The sequence below is a fragment of the Peromyscus leucopus genome, chromosome 13, assembly GCF_004664715.2.
Source record: "Peromyscus leucopus breed LL Stock chromosome 13, UCI_PerLeu_2.1, whole genome shotgun sequence".
NCBI classification, from domain to species: domain Eukaryota; kingdom Metazoa; phylum Chordata; class Mammalia; order Rodentia; family Cricetidae; genus Peromyscus; species Peromyscus leucopus.
Window position 1 is genome coordinate 450,795 of NC_051074.1, and position 27,895 is coordinate 478,689.

Below are 27,895 nucleotides of genomic sequence, written 5' to 3' on the forward strand. Positions count from 1 at the left end.
GACTGGAGGACACTCCAGCTACAAACCAGCAAGAAGAAAGGAAGGTGGGGCAAACTGTAGCTATGTTCACTCCACAAAGCCAGCCTGTGGGACCCTATGCTCCCAATAGGAGGGTGAGGAGTTTGTATCCTTTCTGCAAGGCCCGGGCTTGGATCTCCCAGGAGCATGTCACCGATGACCTCAGGCTAAGAATGCTGTTTCCCTGGTGTGTATGCTTCCTCCACTGGTGATGATGCTAAGTCTGCTGAAAGATGGGAGAGGCCAAACACAGGCTGTACAGCACCAGCCCTGTGCAAACTATAAAATCAAACCTTTCAACTTTCAGGTTAAAAAGACAGCTTGGAGCTCTACCTGCAGACATAATTTATGATCTGAAATTACCAATGTAAGTAAGCAGTTCAGAATCTGAGTAGCCTAGAGCATAAATACCAATATAAGATGTAAGTGCACAATAATAGCCATACCAAAAAAGAATATTTCAACATTATTTAAAGTTGCAGAGCTAAAGAAATAAAATTAAAACTTAAAAAGGGGTAGATACAAGAGAGCTAACACAAACATTAACATAATATTTATTTAGTGTAGTCCAAACAGAAGTCCTAAAACTATGTGTGTGTGTGTGTGTGTGTGTGTGTGTGTGTATATATATATATATATATATATATATATATACATTCAAATACTTGCCCCTAGCTAACAACTGGACAAACTATACAAAGATACAGTTCAGAAAAAAGTAGATGCAGATAAATGATTGAAATAAAAGAAAAAGGGCTGAGTCTTTCAATTCAAGAAATGGTGGTTAAAATTAAATTCATGTACAGTCTTTGGTTTTCATGTAGAAAAAGATTTTGATTTTGGATTTTTTTTAATTTTGTAAAGAAATGTAAATGAAATAAAACACAAGGAACTGTTTCTCTACCTAGCAATCACTTACAATAGATTTGCTTGTTCCATGGCTAGTTTATATTGCTGACCTGATACAATGTAAAATCATTTGAGAACAGTCTCAATAGGGATTGCATAGATAATGTTGGCCTTCCATAGTATCTGCAGTGATTATCTTGATTAGATTAATTAATGTGGGAAGATTTAACCCAGAAGTCAGCAAGACCATCCCTTGGGCTTAGGTCATAAGCTGTATAAAAATGGAGAAATCAAGCTGAGTAGAAGTACACATGCACTCCTCTCTCTCATTGTTCTTGTACATCTTGTAGACCTAACTAGCTGCTGAAAGTTCCTACCTTGACGTCCCTACAGTGATAAATTATAACCTAAAATTGTAAGCCAAATAAGCTCTTTCTCCCTTAAGTTAATGTTGTCATACAAACAGCAAGGAAACTAGGATAATGTGCTCTGTAAATAATCTCTCCGTGAAGTTATCCTTTGTAAACTTAATAAGTCTACATTCCTTTCTCATTTCACTCTTCAACCTACTCCTTCTCCAGGATCAATGATGTTCATAGAAAACTGGCTCCCTCCTAACCCTCCAATCTCATGCAAACTATTTTCTCTTTGATCAACTTAAATTCCTTCACACTTGTCCTTTCCTTCTACTGTAAATGCATGAGATTATTTCTGCACTTTGGTTTAGAATGTTTGTTAGCAATAAAATACAGGATGTTTTGCCAAAATTTGAACAGAATATGCATATGTCAGTAATGGTGATGGTAAGAATCCCTTCTGCTTCTGGTTAAACTATTGGTGATAAAGCTGGGTCACCCCTTTCTGAAACACTATTTGCTATATGCTTGCTATAAAACAAGAGTAGAGAGAAGATACTTAAGGAAGAGAAGTATGTTGGCTTTTGTGCAATCCTTGAAAGAAATTATCAAAATACCTTTCCCTCAAATTTCCTTGAAATCCAAGAAAGCTTCCTTTAAGAAATGGCAACATCAGAGCCAGCATTAAGGTTAATAGTCTCTTGACTCACTAATTCATGCATCTACTGAGACAGTGTCCCTGCTCTATTATAAAAGACATTCCAGCAGAGGATAACAGATGTAAAACTAGAAACATATAATGAGAGTGTAATGAAAATGCATGGTGAGAGCTACAAAGGTACAGAGGAGAGAGGGGGAATCATTAACTCTAGTGAAAAGGAGGGGCTGGTTAGGGTCAAGATGAGGTTTAATCTTCTCAATTAGAGAATACATTAATATGCTTGACCATAATGGGTAGTCATGCATAGTTCAAAGGAAAAGGTCATCCCATGCATATGAAATGCATGGGCAAAAATACGGTGTGCTGAAGAAAAAGGAAGAGATAAGAGCCATGGTAAGGGGAAATAAAAGAATAAGAGAATTGGCATGCCTCCAGAGATATGTAAAAAGTGATTTGAGTTGAGCTATAGCAGGGAATAACTCAGCCTCCAGAGAAGCTATTGCCAGTTACAGCATGCCTGAGGAACATGTGGCCACATTGTTAAATGCACTTTTATGGGGTCCTCTTATGAACCCAGAGAAATCTGGTGGCATCTGAGAAACTGAATTTCTCAAGAGAGGTTGATGTGGCTTATACACGACCATCGAGAACATTGATCTACATTCAAAGTTCTCTATAATATTTTTTTCTAGCTAGTGAGTAAGACTTTCTAGTGACAGGTTGGGTGAAGCATATAATTGCATAGTAAGTGATTAGTCTGAAAATTCTTGTCAATGATCCATATAAAAGATGGTTATGATATCTGTTTCATTCTATTTATTTCATTTGATTCAAACAGACCTGCATTGGACCCATGTAACAAGGACTATGTTTTTGATACATGTAGGAAGGTATAAAGAGGAATAAGCTGTAGTGATCATATGGACAGGAAAATGGAAGAAGGGGTAAAGATTATTTAAAGCATTAGAAATAGAAATTGAAAGATAGAAAGAAAATGATGGTGATAGGCAGATAATAGAAGTTAGATATATGATATATTAATTAGATATAAAAGAGATGACTACATAGGTAGGTAGATATATAGGTAATATACACAGAGATATGGATAGATAAACAGATAGATGGTAGTTTGTGAACTCTGAATAGGTGAACAATGAACAAACACTATATATAATGGAAATAAAAGTAAATAAAGAATGTAGTTGTATATAAGTTGAGTGGTTTGATTATGGAACCTGTAGATTAATCTTCATGTGACTATGAATCATGCCACTCCATCTATCTCGGATTTGGATATCAAATGACCAATTATGAATTATGTATGCTGTAAAAGTACAATGATCAATCTATAAAGTGCTGTCTGAGTTAGATAATTGGAATAATTCATATACTCATCTCTACTTTATTCATGGAATACAGTTTTCATCACCTCTGGTGAGCTAGAACACAGCCTTGAAATCTCCTCAAGTCTACCTCTCTGAAGCTTCCTTTGTTTAGAGCTGATAAATAAGTTAAAAATAATTTTCTATAGAAACAGTCATCAAAAGTCTCCCAAACAAAAAAGCCCAGGACCAGATGGTTTCAGTGCAGAATTCTACAAGACTTTCAAAGAAGAACCAATACTCTTCAAAGTGTTCCACACAATAGAAACAGAAGGAACACTACCAAACTCTTTTTATGAGGCTACAATTACCCTGATACCCAAACCACACAAAGATGCAACAAAGAAAGAGAACTACAGACCATTCTCCCTCATGAACATTGATGCAAAAATACTCAACAAAATATTGGCAAACCGAATCCAAGAATACATCAAAACAATCATCCATCACAACCAAGTAGGATTCATCCCAGGGATGCAAGGATGGTTCAACATACGAAAATCAGTCAATGTAATACACCATATAAACAAACTGAAAGAAAAAAACCACATGATCATCTCCTTAGATGCTGAAAAAGCCTTTGACAAAATCCAACACCCCTTCATGATAAGGTCTTAGAAAGATCAGGAACACAAGGAACATTTCTAAACATAATAAAAGCAATTTATAGCAAGCCAACAGCAAACATCAAATTAAGTGGAGAGAAACTCAAGCGTTACCACTAAACTCAGGAACAAGACAAGGCTGTCCACTCTCCCCATATTTATTCAATATAGTACTAGAAGTTCTAGCTAGAACAATAAGACAACAAAAGGACATCAAAGGGATACAAATTGGCAAGGAAGAAGTCAAACTTTCACTATTTGCAGATGATATGATAGTATACATAAGTGACCCCAAAAACTCTACCAGGGAGCTCCAACAGCTGATAAACTCCTTCAGTAAAGTGGCAGGATACAAGATCAACTCAAAAAAATCAGTAGCCCTCCTATACACAAATGATAAAAGGGCTGAAAAGGAAGTCAGAGAAACATCACCCTTTACAATAGCCACAAATAATGTAAAATACCTTGAGATAACACTAACTAAACAAGTGAAGGACCTTTTGGACAAGAACTTTAAATCTCTAAAGAAAGAAATTGAAGAAGATATCAGAAAATGGAAGGATCTCCCATGCTCATGGATAGGTAGGACTAACATAGTAAAAATGGCAATCTTACCAAAAGCAATCTACAGATTCAATGCAATCCCCATCAAAATCCCAACACAATTCTTCACAGACTTGGAAAGAAAAATACTCAACTTTATATGGAAAAACAAAAGACCCAGGATAGCTAAAAGAATCCTATATGATAAAGCAACCTTGGAGGCATCACCATCCCTGACCTCAAACTCTACTATAGAGCTATAGTAATAAAAAACAGCTTGGTACTGGTATAAAAACCGACATACAGACCAATAGAATAGAATTGAAGACCCTGACATTAATCCATGCACATATGAACACCTGGTTTTTGACAAAGGAGCCCAAACTATACAATGGAAAAAAGAAAGTATCTTCAACAAATGGTGCTGGCATAACTGGATGTCAGTATGTAAAAGATTACAAATAGATCCATATCTGTCACCATGCACAAAACTCAAGTCCAAGTGGATCAAAGACCTGAACATAAATCCAGTTACACTAAACTTAATAGAAAAGAAAGTAGGAAGCACTCTTGAACGCATTGGCACCGGAGACCATTTCCTAAATAAAACACCAACAGCACAGACCCTGAGCACAACAATTAATAAATGGGACCTCTCGAAATTGAGAAGCTTTTGCAGGGCAAAAGACACAGTCAATAAGACAAAAAGACAGTCAACAGAATGGGAAAAGATCTTCACCAACCCCACATCTGACAGAGGATTGATCTCCACAGTATATAAAGAACTCAAGAAACTAGACATTGAAGTACTGAACAGTCCAATTAAAAAATGGGCTAAAGAGCTAAACAGAGAATTCACAAAACAAGAACTACAAATGGCTGAAAGACATTTAAAGAAATGCTCAACATCCTTAATCATCAGAGAAATGCAAATCAAAACGACTCTGAGATACCACTTTACACCTGTTAGAATGGCTACGATCAAAAACACCAATGACAGCCAATGTTGGAGAGGATGTGGAGCAAAGGGAACACTCCTCCACTGTTGGTGGGAATGTAAACTTGTACAACCACTGTGGAAATCAGTATGGCAGTTTCTCAGAAAATTAGGAATCGAACTACCTCAAGACCCAGCCATACCACTCTTGGGCATATACCCAAGGAATGCTGATTCATACCATAAAGATACATGCTCAGCTATGTTCATAGCAGCACTATTTGTGAAAAAACCTGGATGCCCATCAACGGAAGAATGAATGAAAAAAATGTGGTACATATACACAATGGAGTACTACTAAGCAGAGAAAAACAATGAAAGCATGAAATTTGCAGGCAAATGGATGGAACTAGAAAAAATCATCCTGAGTGAGGTAACCCAAACCCAGAAAGACAGTCATGGTATGTACTCACTCATAGGTGGATTCTAGATATAAAATAAAGAACAATCAGACCACAACCCATAGAACCATAGAGGCTATATATATAGCATGGAGGTCCCTAGGACAACTGTGGCTTATAATAAATATCAGTTTTACTCAATTATTGAAAAATATAGCCAAATGAATGGAAACACATGAACTATGAACCAACGGCTGAGGGGCCCCCAGCTGGATCAGGCCCTCTGAATAGGTGAGACAGTTGATTGGCTTGCTCAGTTTGGGAGGCAACTAGGCAGTGGGACCAAGTCCTGTGCTCATTGCATGAGTTGGCTGTTTGAAACATGGAGCTTATGCAGGGACACTTGGCTCAGTCTGGGAGGAAGGGGCTGGATCTGCCTGGACTGAGTCTACCAGGTTGATCGCAGTCCTCTGGGGAGGACTTGTCCTGGAGGAGGGGAATGGGGGGTAAGGGGAGGGTGTGGGAGGGGGAGAATAGGGGAACCCGTGGGTGATATGTAGAACTGAATGGTATTGTAAAATAAAATATATATAAATAATAATAATAATAATAATAATAATAATAATAATTTTCTAGCTTTGACCTTCAGCTAAACTCCATTTTTTTCCGTGAAATTATCCTCTGAATAGAGTCTTCAAGTAATTTTGCTACCCAATTGAGGACATTATAAAAATGAAAAATTGACACTTAAGTGATATGGGATGTTCTGTATGGCAAATGTGTTGATCTGATTGGTCAATAAATAAAACACTGATTGGCCAGTGGCTAGGCAGGAAGTATAGGTGGGACTAACAGAGAGGAGAAAAGAAAGAACAGGAAGGCAGAAGGAGTCACTTCCAGCTCCCGCCAGGACAAGTAGAATGTGAAGATGCCGGTAAGCCACAAGCCACATGGCAAGGTATAGATATATGGAAATGGGTTAATTTAAGCTATAAGAACAGTTAGCAAGAAGCCTGCCATGGCCATACAGTTTGTAAGCCATATAAGTCTCTGTGTTTACTTGGTTGGGTCTGAGCAGCTGTGGGACTGGCGGGTGACAAAGATTTGTCCTGACTGTGGGCAAGACAGGAAAACTCTAGCTACACTTAAGAATTTACTGGAGCAAGAAGAATAAATTAGGTCTCTACCAGGATAATCATAACACAAGGGCACTAAAAATGATTACAGTTCAGGTGATTATGAGAAATGTCCAACTGTGAGGTCCCTTTTTTGAATCATGTATTACAGATTGGTCCTTTCCCTCCACCCTTCAATTTATCACCACACACAGCTCTACAATGATTGTGGCACATAACCTATACATACATAGATTGCTTTAAAAAATTAACAGTTATGAAAAAAGCACTATATTTAATAGAAACATGCCCACAAAGAATGAGTTCTCTTACTACTGACCATTTGCTCATAAAGCACTTCAAAAGACACCTAGGCAAATGAGTGAAAGAGGAGAGTCTCATACTTTTCCATGTTGGTAATAGGATTGTGGGGAGGCAACATAGGGGTATTCGCATCATCTTCTGGGTGACACTGGACATAAGAGACTTAAGATCACCTCAGGAATTAAGATGGCAGAGTATCTAGACATCTAACCACAGACAACTGATAATAAGTACAAACAAACAATGGAAACTTGTGTAGAAAGGAGAAAAGGGTGATCTGATCCCAGTTGCCAAAGAGCTAGGTCTGTCATGGTTCCTACAGACATCTGAACTGGTTGTGGGTAAAGGGTTCAGTTGGAAGTTGATTATAATCCTAGACCATTTCACAGCTATGCAGAAAACCTTGAGAAATCATCTTTTTAAGGGTGAGATGCAGGAGTGATTGGTCCTGTGAGGTATCACCCACAGGGGAGGCTAGTAGAAGTCTTGCTATATTCCAGAAGATCTGTATACCACACACATGTGAAAATCAAACTTTTCCTACATCAAGCCAGAACATCTAAAGTAGGCTGAGCTATGGCAGACTCTAGAGAACTTGGGATGGACATGAGAGTGAAAGAGATACACAGGGAAAAAAATCAGTACTTGTAATGTTTACCTGAGGTTATGCTCTAGAACACTTTCACATAGAGCAGTGGTTCTCAACCTTCCTAATGCTGTGAACCTTTAATACAGTTCTGCATGTTTTGGTGACCCCTAGCCATTTTCATTGCAACTCTAAACTGTAATTTTGCTACTGTAAACATAATGTAAATATCTTTTAGAGATAGAGATTTGTTGAGGGGACCGTGACCCGCAGATTGAGAACCACTGTCATAGAGTACTAACTAATTGTCCATAAAAGAACTGAGTCCTTAGAATCCTACCACATCTGACATCTGGCTCTGCAGTAGCATGACTTTCTGTCCTTCCCATTTGACCTTTTTGCTACTACTTCCTGCTGGAATCATTGTCACTTTTCCTCCTGAAAACATGACACTATACCTTTCTCATCTCTGGTACCCACTGCAAATGTCTTCCCTGTATGAAGTTTTATTCAGTACTGTGTATTGAACCCAGGGCCTTCCTTGCCTCAGGCTAGCAAAGCATGTACTTCAGCACTGAGTTACATTCTCAATGCCTTTAGTTTGTTCTTGACATATTAAACAAACCAAATGCATGAGAGGAAGATGAACAAGAGTAGAAAACCTCTGAAGCACATTTGTACATGAGTTGATTCCAACATCAGGATCCAGGCTCTATGCAGGCCAGGATTGATTTGACTGGTTGAGCTACATGGTGGATCTTTGTCTTTCTTCCTTGTTATATTCTTTATATATAAATGGGAGTGGGAAGAAAAGAAAGAAGAAAGGAGCAATGGAATCTTCCCAGCTGAAAATCATACCTCAGTTGGAGAAGTCATAAGTGGACTCATCTCATTGCTAGATCCTCTGAACACTACGACATCTTGAGAACAAATATAATTTGGAGTTAGGATGAATCTTCTACATAAAGTACAGTTAAATTGGAACCTACTCAGATATTACAAGTTTGATTCTTTAGGACTATTAAGAAATACCCAAAGTGCCTATTACAATGACCATAAATGAATGCCTTCTCTGTAATCTGTGAATGAATCAAAATCACATCTTCATGATTCCCCAGCCAGATGACTCTTGCTGCAAGCCAAATGGCCTTAATAAAAGATGATTATAATTTAGTAAAAACATCTGATAATCTAAACAATCTAAACAGCACCAGAAAGCACATGAGACCCAAGCACATGGTCCTTTTTCTTTTTCCAAAACATCAGATTGAAAAAATGATAAATATAAAAAAACACAACACAAAACACTTCCTCATGTAGCTCACAGATGTGTATCATACAACCCACATTTACTAATAGTCCACAGAAAACATTCTCTGCATTCTGGATTATTTAGAATGGTTTCAAAAAATAGATGAGAAAGGAATTCCAAACAGAGTCCAAATACCAATAGAATCCAGCTGTTCTCATTCTGATGGCTGGATCAGCAATGATGAATTTCAGAAGTTACATGTAGAGTTGTGAGTTTGTATTCGGGTTGTGGGTCAGGCCTTCCATGGACTTAGACCATCAATGGGGAGGAGTTAGTCTCTTATTGTGAATTTTCTTTTTTTAAACAAATTTATTTATTTTACATCATGGCTGCAGGTTCCCTCCCTCCTCTCCTCCCAGTCCCTCCCCCGAGTTCCCTTCTGCCAACCCCCCACCCACTCCTCCTCTATTTCTATTCAGGAAAGGCAGGCCTCCCATGGATATCAACACAACATGGCATATCAAGTTGCAGTAAAACTAAGCACCACCCCATGTATTAACTGGACAAGGCAACCCATTATGAAGATTAGGATCCCAAATGCAAGTAAAAGAGTCAGAGACAGCCCCCACTCTCACAGTTAAGAGTCCCACCAGAAGAGCAAGCTACACAACTGTCACATATATGCAGAGTGCCTTGATCAGTCATGCAGGATCCCTGGTTGTCGGTTCAGTCATTGTGAGCCCCTATGAGCCCAGGTTAGTTGATTCTGTGAGTTTTCTTGTGGTGTCCTATAATGGCTCCTATAATGTGAATTTTCTTATTATTTCAGTATTTTTATCAGCATCTTGTCAATATTGAGATTACAAGGTCGCCTTTGAAAGCCCTGGAGACAAACCTTTATTCCTGTCTTTTTATTGAGTCTTTCACATACAGCTTTCAGTGGACATTTGTATCTAATAAATCTTGGATTGTTATAACAGGAAGAATGTTGATAGATAAGAGAATGCAGGGCATGTGTGTCATAGATTGTATTTGTAATTCTCACACTCAAAGCAAGCAGGATATTGATCACATACTCCAGGGCCAGAGACTTTAGTGAGCTCATGGTTCAGGTCTTTAGTGATCTCAAAAGGCTCATGTGCTGAAGTCTTGATCTTGGTCAACAGCTTGTTACCCTGTTTGAGGCAGCAGAACTTTAGGAGGTGGAACTCAGTGGAAGGAAGTAGTGCCCTTGCCGAAGACAATAAAACCTTCAAGTTTTTTTCCCCCTATCAGTCTCTTTGCTTCCAGCTTCCATGAAATTAAGTACTTTCATTCCACAATGTGCTTTCTGCCTTGATGTTCCACAGGGTCAAAAGCAACATTGCCAAGCAACTGTTGCTGGACACTCTGAAACCATGAGCCAGAACGGATATTTATTCCTCCTGTAATGTGATTATTTCAGGTATTTTGCCATAGCAACAGAGAAATCAGGAATACAGACCCTAAATGGGAAACCTGGTTTCCCAACACTTAGGAACCCATTTTCTTTTAATAAATCCTATGCCTCTTTGGATTGTCAGAGGATATATCCGAACTAATATTGGGACTCTTTTTACATGTGTAGATGATGATGTTTATAAAGTCAGTTAGCGAATTAAGTCAAGATGAAACAAACACCTATTTTTTTATCATTTATTATGCTAGAATCTTAGGTAATTCAAGCTTACTTAACTTTGGTTTTTTTCCCTAAATACATCATATTTTTAGAAAGTAGCAATTAATATGTGTTTAGCATTGTGGAATTATGTATGTCAAAATAAAACATGAAATCAATATGACAGAAGGCTAATCAGTCTCTGTTTTTTATCCTATGCTACATTTGTTATTTTCTCTCCTTCTCTACACCATCATCTCTTCCCACCTCTGCTGTGGATATCGTTCTATATAAATAAAACACTGATGGCCAGTGACCAGGCAGGAAGTATAGGCGGGACAAAGAGAGAGGAGAATTGGGGAAACAGGAAGAAGGAGGGAGAGACACTGCAGCCACTGCCAGGAGAAGCAGCATGTAAAGATGCCGGTAAGCCACCAGCCACGTGGCAAGGTATAGATTTATAAAAATGGGTTAATTTAAGATATAAGAATAGTTAGCAAGAAGCCTGCCACAGCCATACAGTTTATAAGTGATATAAGTGTCTGAGTATAAGTGTCTGAGTGATTATTTTATATGTGGATTGTGGGACTGCAGGGTTTGGTGGGACCTGGAGAGAAGCCCTCCAGCAACACACCTCCATGACCGTATTACTCATTTTTTTTAATCATTACTGTAAACCTAAGAGAACAATTTAAAAGGTACATTACTACTCTGACTCTTAGTTTGGAATGTTCCCATCTACGGTGACAGTAGGGGTGAGTCACAGTCATCCATATCACAGTAGCAAATAAATCACAAGTAAAATGGAATACAGAAAGGGGCCAGGGAAAGTATAACTCTCTAGGACTTGCCCTCTAATGACTTACTTTCTTCATACAGGCCTTACTTTAATCTATCACTGCTTCCCAATGGTGTCATCATGTTTTGAACCTTTGACATTTACCATGTCAGCATCCTCATGACCTGTCTCTTGAAATGCTATGCACACAGCTAGAAGTATGTTCTAACATTCTCCTAGACAATTTTTGGTCAATCAAGTTGACAACCAAGATCAGCCCATCACAATGACTTGTCAACGTTTTTATTAAAATCTTTACCATCAATCAGACTCCACAGATGACACAAACGCTCACTTAATAGCTGGTTTCCCATCAAATATCTGCTACATCCTATAATTTGTACCCCAGAATTGTCTTTCATGACCATCCCATTAATTCAATATTAGTTACTTTTGAGTTAACAATCAGGTTCGGGGGGGGGGGCAAGAACTTGGATCAAGAGGTCCCATCGGAACAAACAGATGTGAATCAGCAGCCAGGGGGCAATCCAAGGAAGACTGTACAGGTAGAACAATGGACTCAAAGTGAAGGGATCAAGAAGACCCATGGGAATCCAGAGAGGGAGCTTAAAGTAAATGTAGATGGCCTCCATAATGAGGAAAAAGCCACAGCAGATCAAACTGAAAGATCTCTGAAGGTCAGAATGTAAGCACTACTTAATTTACTGCACTCATGAGCATGGTAGCCTTCCTCCTCCTAGTCTTTCACATGATTTAGGAAGCTCTAAAAATGATGGTGAAGAAGCATAAATCAGCAGACATCCTTTTTTTTGTAACTTTAATATATTTATTTAAGGCCTGCTGATAATCTCTTTATGCATGTCATGATTGTCAGAAAAGAGGATCCTGTCTGTGGACATGTCAAAAGTCCTGTCAATAGAGATGGGACTCCAGGTGGGGTGTGTGGTGAAAACTACTACAGAGAAACTTCTGAAGCCTACAACAATACAGACAAACCTAAGCAGACCTTTCCTATTTCGAGGATACAGCCCCTGCTCTGTTGATGTGAGAAATCTCTGTGCTTCTGTCCTTCTTTCTTTGTCATTAAGAACAAAGGGATAAAAACAAACAGAATGTTGAACTCTTTTTTTTGGAATGACTCTATGCCTGTGTTGTTAAAGTCTAGACACCCATGACTTCCTCTCTTATTAAAGACCATTTGTTTCACCAGACTGCATGGCATAGATCCCCTCCTAGCCCTAGATCCATGGGCCTTCCATCTCATAAAAAGCAGCTGACCCTCATATTACTGATAGTCTAAGAATACCTCATTTTGCAATGAGCTCATGCACATCCAAACATCTAAAGTGTTTGCTTCATTCTTTGTCTATCACTAGTTAATGCCTGCTCTCCAGAGTCGAGGTTGGCAGTCACAGCCTGCTTCACAGCCTCTCACCAGAAGAAAATTGCAGAAAAACTCAGCTAAGTTATAAACCAAGTACACCTCCTGCTGATAATACAGATAACTGCTGACCAGTTTGGAGATATTGTTTTACATTTATATATAATCAAGTCACAACTTTATGCATGCTACATTTAATTCTCCAAAGAAACTTAGCTTTGATTATTTCATATGATTGTTCTGATATGTTTTTCAATGAACAATGAAAAGTGGCACTTGCCAGTGTGTCCTATTTAAATAATTTCCAATAAGATGGCATCTATCTTCTTTTCGGAATAAATAAGTCTTGGACTCTCCTTGTTCTGACTTTCCCATTTGATCACTGGCTATATGGAAGAGGTAAAACTAAGGTTACATGAGGTAGTGAGGAGACAGGTGGAAATGGACCTTGCCCCTCCTGCTCTTCTCTGAATCTTCAATGGTGGGTGCTACAGAACAGCTGATGTAATTGGTTCTCTGGAACTTTGAGAAACTGATCATAGCTAGTCTTGTATAACTTTATGTGTGGGGGATCATGAGCACCCCATAGTATGTATGTCTCACCTTCTACCTTGAGGAAGACAGAGTCTCTCTTCCTGTTCCACACTGCACAGGCCAGGGCAGCTGGCCTATAAGCTTCTAAGATTCTCCTTTCTCTGCCTCCTTTCATATCCTGATGGGAGCTAGGATTCTAACTACAAGTGCTGCTGTGTTCAGCTTTTATGTGATTCTAGGGACCAGAATTCATGTCTTCATGCTTGCATGGCAAGTGCTTTACTCTATCAGCCATCTTGGTTAGCTATTGAGATTGTTTAGATACCCAATGGCAAATTCTGCAGTCCTGATCAACTTGTTTTCCATCTCTACCCACTGGGCTATTCTCTCTCTAACTCTGCATCTTCCCACTAGCACTTAGTAAATGTCAAGTCCACAATTTCCCTGAATAGAACATGGAGAAGTCAGTTGACTACCTCTTGACACTAATCATGAAATAGTGTTGATCCTAGGAGGTGTTTATACCCTGCTTCTGTCCCTCTTCATACAGTCCTCACCACCACCCTCTATTTAGCCTATCTCAATTTGTTTTCTGTCTGATGGGCATTTCTACAGTAGACAGCATACAGAGCAGAGAATCACATGTCGCTGGGGAGCATTTTAAGTATTTTAAGTTCAAATTGAAACCATACCACAGCACGTTTCTTCCCCAGGCCTCCTTTGACATCTGTTACAATGGACTCCACTTCTGAAATTCACTGAGCAGATGATCTGGACACACATTTTGAGACAATCAGTTAACAGTTCTGTTATAAGGAATACTGGTTTTTTTTGGGGGGGTTTTCAAGACAGGGTTTCTCTGTGTAGCTTTGTGCCTTTCCTGGAACTCGCTTTGGAGACCAGGCTGGCCTCAAACTCACAGAGATTCACCTGCCTCTGCCTCCCAAGTGCTGGGATTAAAGGCGTGCACCACCACCGCCCGGCATAAGGAATACTTTCTTATTTGCTTTAACTCAACCACAACAAGGATATATCAACAATGTTAATTCTAACTAAGACACAACATAGAAAGCATGCTTGATCACACATGTGTGATCCCAGCATTTAGGAAGCTGAATCAGGAGGATCTGAGACCAGCTTGGGCTTCATAGAGAAACATTGTATTAACTAGAACACAAAACCATCGAACTGATCATGATCTTTAAATGTCACCCTTAATTTAATGTAGAACATGATCTTGGGTAGCATAAAATACAAGAAAAGTTTAGGAAGAAAAGATCTGATTACCTATTTCCTTTCCAGAAAAAAAAGGAAGGAAGGAAGGAAGGAAGGAAGGAAGGAAGGAAGGAAGGAAGGAAGGAAGGAAGGAAGGAAAGGAAGGAAGGAAGGAAGGAAGGGAAGGAAGGAAGGAAGGAAGGAAGGAAGGAAGGAAGGAAGGAAGGAAGGAAGGAAGGAAGGAAGGAAGAAAAGGAAGGAAGGAAGGAAAGGATGGAAGGAAGGAAGGAAGGAAGGAAGGAAGGAAGGAAGGAAGGAAGGAAGGAAGGAAGGAAGGAAGGAAGGAATATAAAATGTCTAAAAGTGTGTCATAAGACAGCAAACCAGTATAATCGAAGATAAAAATGGTCACAGGTTAAACATCCATATTCCAAGACTTGTGATAGGAACTCGAACATCCCAATTGCTATGATTAAGGGCATTGCTGCAGCCAGTCACAGGCTAGGCATAAAAGTGTTTAAGCTGATATATACCATCTAACTACCATTAATTAGATGTATTCAATAATGAAGTTTCCAAGGAAAGTTCTGTGTCTGCAGCTCTATAGACAGTTCTAACTCTGCTAACCCAACTCTGAAAGACCTTTAATATACCCCCAGAGTTTTGATTATGTGTTAATTTCAAATACAACTGGCCCTCAAATAACTATCGACCTCCTGCTTTTAAACTCAGTTTGAGCCCCTGATACTGTATTTCTCTCCCCACACCCCCCATACACACAAAATTAATCTTTTAAAACATGTTTTTAAAGATTTTATTTTTTAACTATGTGTATATGTATGCCTGTATGTACATGAGTGCAGGTGCCTGTGGAGGCCAGAAGAGGTGTCGGGTCCTCTGGAGCTGGAATTACAGGCAGATGTTAGCTGCCCTAAGCAAGTGCTGGAACCAAACTCACATCTTCGAAAACAGCAAGCACTCTTCACCACTGAGCTATCTCTCTAGCCCAGAATTTATCTTTCTTAAGAACCGTACTTTAATCTTCTTTTTTTAGTTTTCTCTAATAACTCTTTTTATCATTCCTTATTGTCATATTTTTATTTTTTACATAGTTTAATTTGCTCTTCTTTATCTAGCTACATGTATTAGAAACTCAGCTAATTACGTTTATAATACATGCACCCAAAGTCATAACCTTCCATTAAGAATTGATGTAATTATAACTAAAGAAAGAGCTTTAATGCATTTTTGTTTTCATCTGCTTAGAATATTATCTAATTTCTCTAAACATTTTTCCTTCAACCCATAAATTATTTAGATTTGTTCAGTTCCTATCATTTTGGGTTTTTTCACTTACAGTTTTGTTACTGGTTTTTATTTTAATTAATGGTGTCCCAGAATGCAAACAGGTATGGTTTCAATTCTTTTTAAAAAAAATACTCTAATATTCTATCTTACTTTGATGAATGAAGATATTGTGTTTTTGAGTGTGAAGTATTCATTCATATCAATTAGATCCATTTACTTAAAGATATTGTTCCAAGAATGGAAGCACATACCTATAATCCCTGCCCAAAGTAAAAAGAGTCAAAAGGATCCCAAGTTTAAGACCACAATGGATTATGTACAGAGAACCAATACAAAACAGTGTTCAAGCCTGATCACTTGGTACTGGATAGCCAGTTAGGTCAATTCACCCTACGGAGGACTAATTTGATTAATTCTACCTCTCTTGGGTGTTGTTAGTTATCAATAATTCTGTGATTCTTTCTTTCTTTTTTTATTATTTTTCAATAATAAATGTTTCTCTGTGTAGCCCTGGCTGTCCTAGAACTCAGAAAACCACCTGCCTCAGCCTCCCAAGTGCTGGGACTAAAGGAGTGCACCACAGCTGCCACCATGCCCAGTGCCTGTTTTTCTTTGTCTAGACATTACAGTGGTCAGCCCTGAAATCATATGTAACGGTAAATGGACTCAACAGGCGCTCTCTCTCTCTCTCTCTCTCTCTCTCTCTCTCTCTCTCTCTCTCTCTCTCTCTCTCTCTCTCTCCCTCGCCCTCTCCCTCTCCCTCTCCTTCTCCCTCTCCCCCTCCTTCTCCCTGCCCCCCCCCACACACAGAAACAGGCTATAAATTTGTGAGGGAGTAAGAGGGTCATGGAAAGGGTTGAAGGGAGAAGTGAAAGTGGAAATGATGTAATTGTCTTTTTATTAAAACAAAAATGTGGGGGCTAGAGAGATGGCTCAGAAGTTAAGAGCACTGACTGCTCTTCCAGAGGTCTTGAGTTCAATTCCCAGCAACCGCATGGTGGCTCACAACCATCTGTAATGAGATCTGGTGCCCTCTTCTGGCCTGCAGTCATACATGCTGTATACATAATAAATAAATAAATAAATAAATAAATAAATAAATAAATAAATAAATAAATATTTTTTAAAAATGTATTAAGGAAATGTTTAAATTTTTAAGTGTCTTTTCCTATCAACTACTAGTGTAAAATTATTTCAAGCAGGTCTATGGATCTAAGCATTTCTCCTTCAGTTCGCTCAAGTATTGATTAACATTTTGTAAACATGTACTATTAGGGACATATGCATTAAAAATCTTATCACATGCCTAAGAGATGTCTCAGCAATTAAAACACTTGCTGCTCTTCCAGAGGACCTGAAGAACTCAGTTCCTAGCACCCATATGGCATCTAGCAACCATCTGTAACTCCAGTTCCAGAGCATTTGATGCCCTCTTTAGGCACCACACATACATGGTGGATAGACATGCATGAAGGTAAAACACCCATTTGCAATTGATGCCTGTTGGGAAATAGAAAATCAGTTTTCTCCGATGGAGTGTCACTGTGTATATCAGCCACACTTCAGAACAGGCCCCATACCCAGGAATAGTTGACCAATACAAAACATATTCTGTGTGTGTATGTGTGTGTGTGTGTGTGTGTGTGTGTGTGTGTGTGCGTGTGTGTGTGTGTGTGTGTGTGCGTGCACACTTACATTTTTTGTTTTGGTATGTTTTGTCATGTTTCTTTCCTTTTTATTGATTTACTTTGATAATTATTTTTAAGAAAGAGAAAGGGAGAATAACATGAAGTTGGGTGGGAGGGAGTCAGGGAGAGTCTTGGATTTGGAGGACAGGAAAAGATATGATCAAAATACATTGTATGTAAAAAAAATTTTAATAAAATGCATCAAAAAATTTAAAGAATCTTGGTACATTTTATTGAATTATTATGAAAATTATATATTGAATTTCTAGGAAGCTGAATGACCCAGTACCTGACAATTTAAATACTTCTGGGTATATTTGTTTCCTATAAACAAGGACATTCACTATCATCAAAATCAGGAAATTAATATCCAGAAATAATTTCATTCAAGTTAAACTAATGTTCTCAGCAAACCCTTTGACGGTGAATGAGCCTTGTCCAGAGTAAGACTTCTGCATATCACTGTCATGAATCTGTAATAGTCCCTGACTTTTTCCTTATTTTTATGTCCTTGACATATCCATTGACTTTGTACAATTTTCTACAGTGTCTTTTACTTTGAGTTCATCTGGTACTTTATTGATACTAGAGTCAGTTTACACATCTCAGGCAATAGTGTTCTTTGTAGAATAAAGCAGAAAAAAATGGTGTTCTTTTTTTTTTCTTGTTTCATCTTGTTCCTACTTCTACTGATGCTAATGCACATGAAAAAATATTTTCCCCTCTTGAAATTTCCATGAGAACTACATTTTTTAAACTATGAAGGCAAGACAAATGGATTAGAGAGATAAGCACAGCTTCAGCTAGAGCTGCGACCATGTTCGGTATCTGATTTTTTAGATCCATGTAAACCCAATTCCCAACCAGCAAGGGAAAGCTGAGGATAGGGCTGCTATACACAGATGCCCTCAGCCTATGAGCACATGAGCAGCACTAATTTGATTCAGTAGGTTATCAATAACAATAAAAGGAGGGCACAGAGTTGGGAGGGAGATGGGATGGGGCACTAGGGGATGTTGGAGAGAGGTAATGGTGGATGAATATGATTGATATACATTGTATAAGTGTATGGAACTTTCAAATAATGAGAATGCTATTCTTTTTTAAAAAGTTAATTTCATGTTTAAAGAGATAAAGGTGATATAAGGTGGGGTGATCCTTATTGCTGTAGATGATGGTTAATGTAGTTTTATAACCTTTCAAAGTTTTAAGAATAAATGACCATGAGTGCTTAGCCATAGAGAGGACAACTGTACCAACCCCCATCCCCAAGGCTCAGAAAACATTGCAGAAGAGGGGGTCAGAAAATTCGTAAGAACTAAAGGATGGGGAGGAGAGCTATGAAATGCTGTCTTCTAGGTAGGAAATGGGTGTTGCCCACATGAACTCACAGTAGCTGTAGTTACCAGCATAAGATTAAACCCATTTTAAAAATACCCAGCATAGATGGGAGAAGGGGTCCTGAGTCACCCCTAGCTGAGGAGTGACTGGCAGTTGATAGTTGCAGTGGGGAGAATCATTTTTCTTTAGGTGTAACTATTATTAAGTTGCCTATACCCTCCTGGGTAATTCCACACTAGTCAATATACTCATAGGCAGCACCATTTAGACTAAATGGCTTATAAATAAAAAAAAAATAAATAAATAAAACAAAATAAAAATAAAAAAGAGGGCATGAAATTTGGAGGGAAACGTGTTTAGTAGGGGTCCAAATGGAAGCTGAAGAGAAGAGTTAAGGGATGAATGTGATCAAGATATGTACATGTACAACATTTTCAAAGAAATTTTTTAAAGAATAGAATGAAATAAAACAGGACATTTAGAGAAGTTGAAATTAATCTTAGCAATTGAAAACATGATAGTGGAACATTTCAAAGCCATGGACAGACACATCTGAAAATAAAATCACCCAGAATACATACCAAAAGAGAAAAAGGGAAGAGAAAGAGAATATATAGGAAAAGGAGGGTGACATGATCAAAACATGTTGTAGTAAATTATCAAAGAATTAATAAGAAACTACTGGATTAAATAAGTAAATAAATAGGTAAACTCTGTGATATGTCCAGATAAATTTGCTTTTAATACAAATATAAATAAATAAACAAGAAGATTAAAGAAACAATCCAGGAGAGCCAGTACCAAAATAACAGATTTCTAAGTAGAAAGGAAGATGTATACAAGAAAATAAAGGTGATGCTATGACCAGGAGAAAGCATAAACATTTATGAAAATATACCATGCTAGGACTTGACATATCCAATGAAAATTATATAGAATGAAATTTATTCAACAGAGCATAAATGTGAAACTTGAGGTAGATAAATGTTGCAGTAGCGCCCACGCTACCGCCACCCACTCACCATGTCCGAGCGAGGGGCTGTAAATTAAAAAATAAGAGACAAAAGACAGCGAGTCATTTGCCACAGCAGAATGCCAAATGCCTTTTATTGAAAGAGGGAAGAAACCTTAAATCCAGGCTTACAGCACAATGGAGGATCCCTGGAGGGCAGAAGTTTGCTACCTAATGTTCTACATTCTTGCATCTAAGCTCTTTACACCAAATGCAGGATACACAAAGAACCTCTGGTGAGCATTCAGGAAGAAGGAAACCAGCAGGGAATCTGCATAGGGAGGACATCTGGTCAAGGTCAGCAAGCAGGCAACAGTTTACTCAATATTGGTAGGCCAGGGCCATACAGATAAAGACAAAGGGCTCTGAAGTCTTCTAGATGTCAACATAAGAAGTTTCTATAAAGAATCATAAATCTCTGGAAGTATGGGCTCCTTGGCAGTAACAATGGTTAAGAAAATAATGTAAATACATCTGCACAATTCAGAAGAGAAGTTCACTGCAACTTTTCTCTGGCTTCTAGGGATAAATTTTTCCGCAAAAACTTTCCCTTCCAATGCATTTTTTAGATAATGGCTTCTGCCTGAAAAGGGAAGTATCCAAGAAGGGATGATCAGTTTCAGACTGGAGGAGACTCCACACAGAAGGAATGTGATGATACTCTCTAAATTGATATGGATGGAGACCCCAGGCAGACACGCCTCAGACAGAAGCATTCCCAGGAGTCTGAGGCAGGAAGCAAGCATGGGAGAGCCAGTCAGCCACATGTGATCAAAGATGCACCACCCAAATCCAGATCAAGTTACTGAAGCATATGCTCCCATCAGAATAAATAGGAAAGTATGACATATAAACCAGGAAATCCAAGTTGAGATTTAAAAAAAAAACCAAGGGTGTTGTTCAGAAAGGTCCTTGGATGCCAGTGTGTCATAGACCTAGAGTGAAACCAGACCAAGAAAGAGCTGATAAGTGAGAAGAAATAAATCTTGACAAATGGACTAGCCTTACTGACCTCGTGGGAAACTGTCCTGGGAAAATCTTAGGAGGTGCAAGGAATTAAAGGACAGAACAAGAATAATGTCATAAAAGAGAAAAGAAGATGAGCTTGATTTCAAGAAAAACAAGAAACAAAGATGAAATCGCTATTTTCACTCACTAAAATAGTTAACTGCTCATAATATTTGTAAATGGGAAATGGAGGCACAAGTTTCTAGAGGCAGATGAAGGGGCCCCTCAATTCTCCCTAGGATATGGGGAGGTACTGTATGTTATTAAAATATGGTTAAAACTCTAAATGGGACTGAAGAGATGATCTCACAAAATTTAGATCACAGCTCAAAATGGGCTTGCATGTACTTACTCATAATGATCCAGGAGAATAAATCATTCACTGTAAAAACCCAATTTAAAATATCACACATTAGGTACACAAAAAAACGGATGCTCTTTAAAACATCCCAGAAATCAACCTTCTTACTAAAAACCCATCCACCTTTGAAACTGGTGCTAATGCTTTCTTTAATTATAGATTCTGATTCTGGAGGTAATTAGAATATCAAATATTTTTATATATCATTAAAACTTGCTTTAAATCACAGAGGAAAAATAGTCACCCATCAACATAATCACTACCTAAAAAATCCTGCTGCAGCACAGATGCCTGTGAATAAACAGAAAAACCACCATTTTAAAAATGGGCCAAGATGTTGTAAACACAGGCATTCATTTACAATAATGAGATCTGTAGAGAAAAATCTCCAGAGCTCCTCCTTTATGCGTAACTAATCATATAGCTTCTTCAGTAATTTTCATCATTTTGTCAAACCTGACTCATATATTCCCCCTCACCATACCAAACCTACAGCCCAGGAATATTTAGAAGAACAATGTTATCTTATTGTTCAATTGAAAATGTTCTAGAAGCTCTCTGTAAAAAGATAAAGAACATTAATGTGGTGTCATATTTTTCACCTAAAACTACTACATATAAGCTCATAACTTCCTCAAAAATCCCATCTGTTTCAAATACCTCACAAAAAGCCTATAAGTATTGTCTATACTCTCTCTCTTTCTTTTTAAATTTGGATCTGATTCAAAAGTGCCACCCATGGTATTTGGTTACTAAGTCTCAAAAGTCTCTTCAAACGTTCCATTCACTATTCTTTTTCCTATTTGTAATTTAGTTGCTAAGAAAATATGTGTTTCCTGTGTTTGTTTCTTCTGAGAAATCTATGTGATGGTATTTGACTATTTGATTCCATGTTGTATCTTTAAAAATGTATCTTCAGCCCTCATGTTACTCTGAGCCTGTAGTAGGATACTGTGCCCAAGCAAGTCAGATTGTATTTTCATATCTAGCCTTTTTCAGTATTAGGATTGACCCATGGATCAAGGTCGTATCATCTTGTTCGTCCATTATAAAAATTCCCGCCGCTTTTGCACCTAATGATTTTGGCAGCTACTGCTGATCCATTGCCCCAGTAGAGAGAACAAAATGAGGGCATCCTAATTCTGTTATTGCTTCTTCATTGGCTAGCTATGACTTTTCCTCATGATGGCTGTCCCAAAGACAGTTAATGGTAGAGCACAAATGTCTGATTCTCTAGTTTTCAGATTGAACATGATTTCTCTCTTCTTCCAGTGACTGTCCTGGAAAGCACTATGCTTTAACAGTGTGGTAAACTTATATATAGTTCAGGACAGTTATTGTGTTTCGAGCTTCTGCAGCTACCTGTATCTGTGACTCTACACTGTCCCATATTTTGTTAGGTATACCTGTTCTCAACTGTCTTGATAATGGTGTCCTCTTTTTCTGACATGAAGAGATATTCCATATTTTGCTAGGTATACCTGTTCTCAACTGTCTTGATAATGGTGCCCTCTTTTTCTGACATGAAGAGATATTCCTGGAGCATCTTGCTTGCTTCTTTTCACCAACCATTCCTGGAACCAACCATTTCTCCCAGGGGCTCTGACTTCAGAAGAAAATGATGCTTGCTGAGCACAAGTCTACCAGACACTTAATATTACAGATTCATGTTTACTTTTGTGCTTTTCAGTGGACAAAACTAAAACAATTCATAAAATATAGCTAAAACATAACCTGAGTTCATACTGCTATTTTCAATTCCTCTTTAGTACTAACTGCTATTAACTTGCTTTGTTGATCCTAGAGTACTTCTTGTTTGCATTGAATATTGTTCCAGATTGTTCTCTGTTTCTGTCATAAATCACAGACCAAAAGCAAATTGAGGAGGAAAGAGTTTGCTTAATTTTATGTTACAGTCCACCATCAAGGAGAGTCAAAGCAAGAACTCAAGGCAAGAGCTTAAAGCAGCAACTGTGGAGGAATTCTGCTTTTTAAGAGGCCAGCTCCCACCTTTTACAGGATTCCTACAAGGAAGAAAGAGGCATGAGGAATTTGTAGATAGAAAGATAGTGGAGATGAGACAGACAGAAACACAGGATAGCTTTGGGGGGACCTGGATCAAAATCCACTGGTCCCTTGTGTCTCTTCAAAGGGGCTTTTTACAATAATGCCAAGGGGTGGGGCAAAAGATCTCTCTTTTGTTAGAACAAAGCATACCACACAGCCAAGTGCAGACCCTTATAAACACCTGGCAACCACTCAGTCAATTCATGCCCTTATGTAGCCCTGTTGAGTAAAGTAAGCTCAGATCTCACCAGGAAACCTCTGTGGGCTCCCACATTGTTTACTGTCAGGCTGCTCAAGGAGGAACTTCTTAGCTCCCTTTCTTATGTAATCCAGGACCACTTGCCCAGGGGAGACACTAGGATAATGGGATAGGCCCTCCTACATCAACCATCAATCAAGAAAATGACCCATTGACATGGTTTTAGACCAATCTGAATGGAAGCAATTCCTTCATTGAGGTTCCTCTTCTCAGCTGACTATCAAGTTGGTATCAAGTTGGCAAAAACTAAAGAACGCAAATATCCTAGTTCCAAATACAATTAACACATTTACTTGCTTTATCTCATATGTGTGCTTCAAATTGTTTTCAGGGTAAATTTATGCAGAAAATTTCCATGTCTTACTTTATAGAGATTCCAGATAAGGGGCAGAAACTTCCCACAGAGAAGACACTTTATAGAAATCCTGTCAGTGCTATGAAAAAATGAAGAGCAGAATATTAAACCACATCAAAGAGTTAGGTCTGTCTATCCAGATTCCCAGCTAGATAATTAAGATGGTTGTTTCTAGATCAGAGAAAGAAGCAACATGATCATAGACTATGCTGAGAAGTTCTGAACTAGATGGAGTAACAGAATGTGAGAATCAAAAAGAGAAAAGCTGACATTCTCATATTTATTTGTAATATAACTTACAGGATTTTATCATTTCTGGTGGGGGATGGAGAAGCAAAAGGTGGCAGGAGAGAAGGAAACCAAGGAAGTGGAAATCTAGAGTTGTTGGCTGGTTTTACACAAGTGTCTTCAAAATAGGCTGTGACCATTTCAGGACTATATTGTAATGAGGAAGTAAATCATCACAGTTTTCATTGACGGCTATTAACATCCTTCAAGTATGCCTTTCCAGGCCATGTCTTACATTGTGTCATTGAGTAAAGTCAACATTCTTGGAAGGGATTGACTCAATAAATAAGCATTCTATTAAAGACTGGAATTGGCTGCTCCCTCCTCTCATCTTTACAGTGATTAAATCAGACTCCTGGGCACACCCATGGAACTCACATAGTTGGACCCTGCTCTTATGTAGAACATTAACTTGGTTCCAGTTTTTACAACTGTAAAAATGTTAATCACTCTCCTGTATTATTCTGGGTATTTAGTCTATTAGAATTAGTTCCTAGAAATGGTGGGTCAAAAGCTACACATTTCAAAAGCATAATAGCTAAATTGGGACATTTAATCTAGAATGCAATAGTTGTTGCCAAAATATCACCAGAAGTGCTAATTGGTTTTATTTTATTTTTTTGTCATCAAAGTTCTTACTGAATCATAAAGAAAAGTAATTAACACAGGAAGTACAGTGAAAGGAAGTTTGTTAGCACAAACACAGATGAGCCATGTTTAAGGAACCCTATAGTAATGTATTGTTTTCTTAGTTTTAATTTTTAGTGGAATCTATATTTTTCCAGTATTTTCTTTGACTTTGGAGGCTTAAACCAGTTTTAGTGGCTCTATTAAATGACTAGTTTGTTTCTCAAGAAGTCTGAGTCGGTAAGAGGCACACAAACTTTCCTTCCCAACCTTCCTTTCTAGGCTTTGTGGAGCAAAGAGGAGATAAGCAAAAAAACAAAAGAAAACAAAACAAACAAACAAAAAACACCAGGCAAAACTTGTCTAATTCAAAGAAAGGAATAAAAGTAACCCCAGTTACTTCAACTATTTTATTTAAACTATTTCACTATTTATTAATAGTACTGCTTGATCATAGTCTATGTAATTTGATTTCAATTTATTCCTTCACTTTCTATACTAGGAAAAATCCAGAAGAAAATTTAACTGAGGAATGAATAATCAATGACACTCAACTTTAACATCAAGATGCTTCCAACTAATCATTAGAGATGGTATTTCCATGGAGAAACTATTCCACTAGCCCATGTACCAGTGTAATGGTATGTTCCTGTTTCCATAGTTAATTGGCATGCTCTCTTCTTCCAGACTGACAGTAAGCAAAGGAAATGACAGAAAACTGATCACACAAATAACACTGCCATGATTGTTAAGGCATATTGACTACAACATGGAATTTCTGTGGTTAATATCATAAATGGTGCTGAGAAAAGATTGATAATTGGTGTTTTGACAGAATGGAGTCCTTCAGCTCTACATAGTGCCCCAATATTTTGTTCTGTTTTCGTTTTTTGTTTTGTTTTGTTTTGTTTTAATTATTAGTAGTTTCATTCCTTTTCTTGTAATCTCATGAGGTTCTCCCTTCTCCCATGGAATTATCTTGGCTGGTGTCTCATCAGATGACATTTCCTCTAATTAGATTTCTTGGCTGTTATAAGTGATTAGGCAAGAAAACCTAATAAAGGGTATTAGAGTCCAGCCTCTAATAGTCTTCTTCCCAGGGTTTCCAGAAGAGATGCTACCAATAGTGAGAATAATCTGAGGGAATGAATCTAAGTACACCAAGCTCTTTAGTCCATTCACTTTATGCTCCTAAGACAAAATTCTATCTACACAGCTTCAATTCTGTTCTCATACTTAGCTCCTCTCTGTCCCATCTCCTCCTGTCCTCTCATAGTTCTAGCTAAGTTCTTTCTATCTCATTCTCATCTTTGTCTTCATTCCCATCTCCATCTTTGTTCCTTCCTCTCCTCTTCCAGTGACCCATCTTCCTACACCTACAATCAGCCATACTCTGGCCCTGCCACTTTTTGGGCAGGTAGGGTCAGTCTGCTTGGAGCTAGGAAACCTGCCTCATACCTCAACTGCACCTGATATGTAAAAACCCTTTTGTACTTAGTTAACTGCTGGAGGGGAAAAGTGGGGGTGCTACGAAGGCTGTGTAAGAAAGGAAGGTCTGAGCTTAATTTGCACAGGAAACAAGGCCAGCCATGTACCTAACAGTTAATCTGGCCTAGGCAATGTCTCCATATGGTTATTTACTTTAATTCAAGAGACCAACAAGTGGTGAACTGGAATGCTCTTTCTGTCTGTCATTTGTCCTTGGATGTTGAAGGGTTCACAACGTGGTTCCATTTACTGGGCGGACACTTCCGCCTAGCCATTTCTGCATCAAAAGCATCCCGTAGCTAGGATACCACAACGCGGTTCCATTTACTGGGCGGACACTTCCGCCTAGCCATTTCCGCATCAAGAGCGTCTTTTCGTAGCTAGGATACCCGGTGGGCCCGGATATCTCCATCTAGCAAGTTCCGGGCCAAGGGGTCTCGCGTGATCAGAGTCCCGTGGCGTTGCATGGTGATGTAAGCGCGCAACATGACCATGTGTTCTACGCACACGCGTAGGGTAGTGACGTGACCTGGCCACACCCCCAGCCGGTTTTAAAAGTCCGGCGCGATATTCCCCTTCCCTTCTCCACGCACGTGTCTCTCCCACAGGCCTGCGCACTTTCTGTCCTTTGTTTCTAATAAACTCTATAAGCGGATTCTGTCGTGTTTCGTGACGTTCCTTGCAGGGTAAGAACACAACGCAGACAGAAAACTAACAGATGTAGCTAAGGGAAATATCTGATCCTAATGCTAAAAAAAGCCTAGAAGCAGGAAGCCTTGCCTGTGTGGCTGTTATCCAAATACCTTGATGATATGTGCCCAAAGAATGATCAATCCACACTGTTTAGTTCTTAGGAGAAGAATTAATTGGGAAAGCTGCCATAGTGCACAAGAAAATCATTGCAGGAACCACCTAATATTCAAAAGCTAATATCACCAAGACTCCTTGACCCTTGGGATTTACCTCTGGAAGACCCTTGGCTTCTTCCAGGTATTAGCTTATCATAATCAGCTGAATTCCTACTTCAATATTTCTGCAGCCTGCAGCGAAAACCCACAGTTCATCCTCCCAGCCCTCTTGTCTGTTACTTCTGGCCCATACCTGTGTTTTTATTTATGCAAAATGTGAGCCAGATGTTATATTATAAGTGAACTGATTTTCTTCAAGGAACCATTCACTGGGGCAGATGCAGACCCTCACAGTTTCTGGAAATTCCTGACATTCTTTTCTTATGCACTTCCCCTTCATTGTAAGTATTAAATTCTAGACGATTCGTTTGAAAGAAATAGTATTTAAAGTATATGATATCATCTATTTCACATGAATGCTAGTAGAGATTACAAATTTTCACAACTATATTTTCAATTTATGCCAAGAACTAGAAACAAAACATTTTGTTGTCATTTCTATTACTTGAGACCGTCTTTCTCTATGCAGCATAGTCTAGCCTTAAAATTACAATTCTCCTGCCTCCACTTGAAGAAACATATTTTTCATGT

At 38.4% G+C, this 27,895-nt stretch overlaps 1 long non-coding RNA gene across 4 annotated transcripts in view; it reads right to left on the reverse strand.

The window, feature by feature from the left end:
• Positions 1–12,312: 12,312 nt before the first annotated feature.
• LOC114682934 overlaps positions 12,313–27,895 on the reverse strand; it is a 108,951-nt gene continuing 93,368 nt past the window's right edge. For all 4 annotated transcript variants that reach the window (XR_003733104.1, XR_003733105.1, XR_003733106.1 and 1 more), the window contains one exon: positions 12,313–14,150. This is a non-coding gene — a long non-coding RNA (uncharacterized LOC114682934). The remainder of the gene's footprint in view (positions 14,151–27,895) is intronic.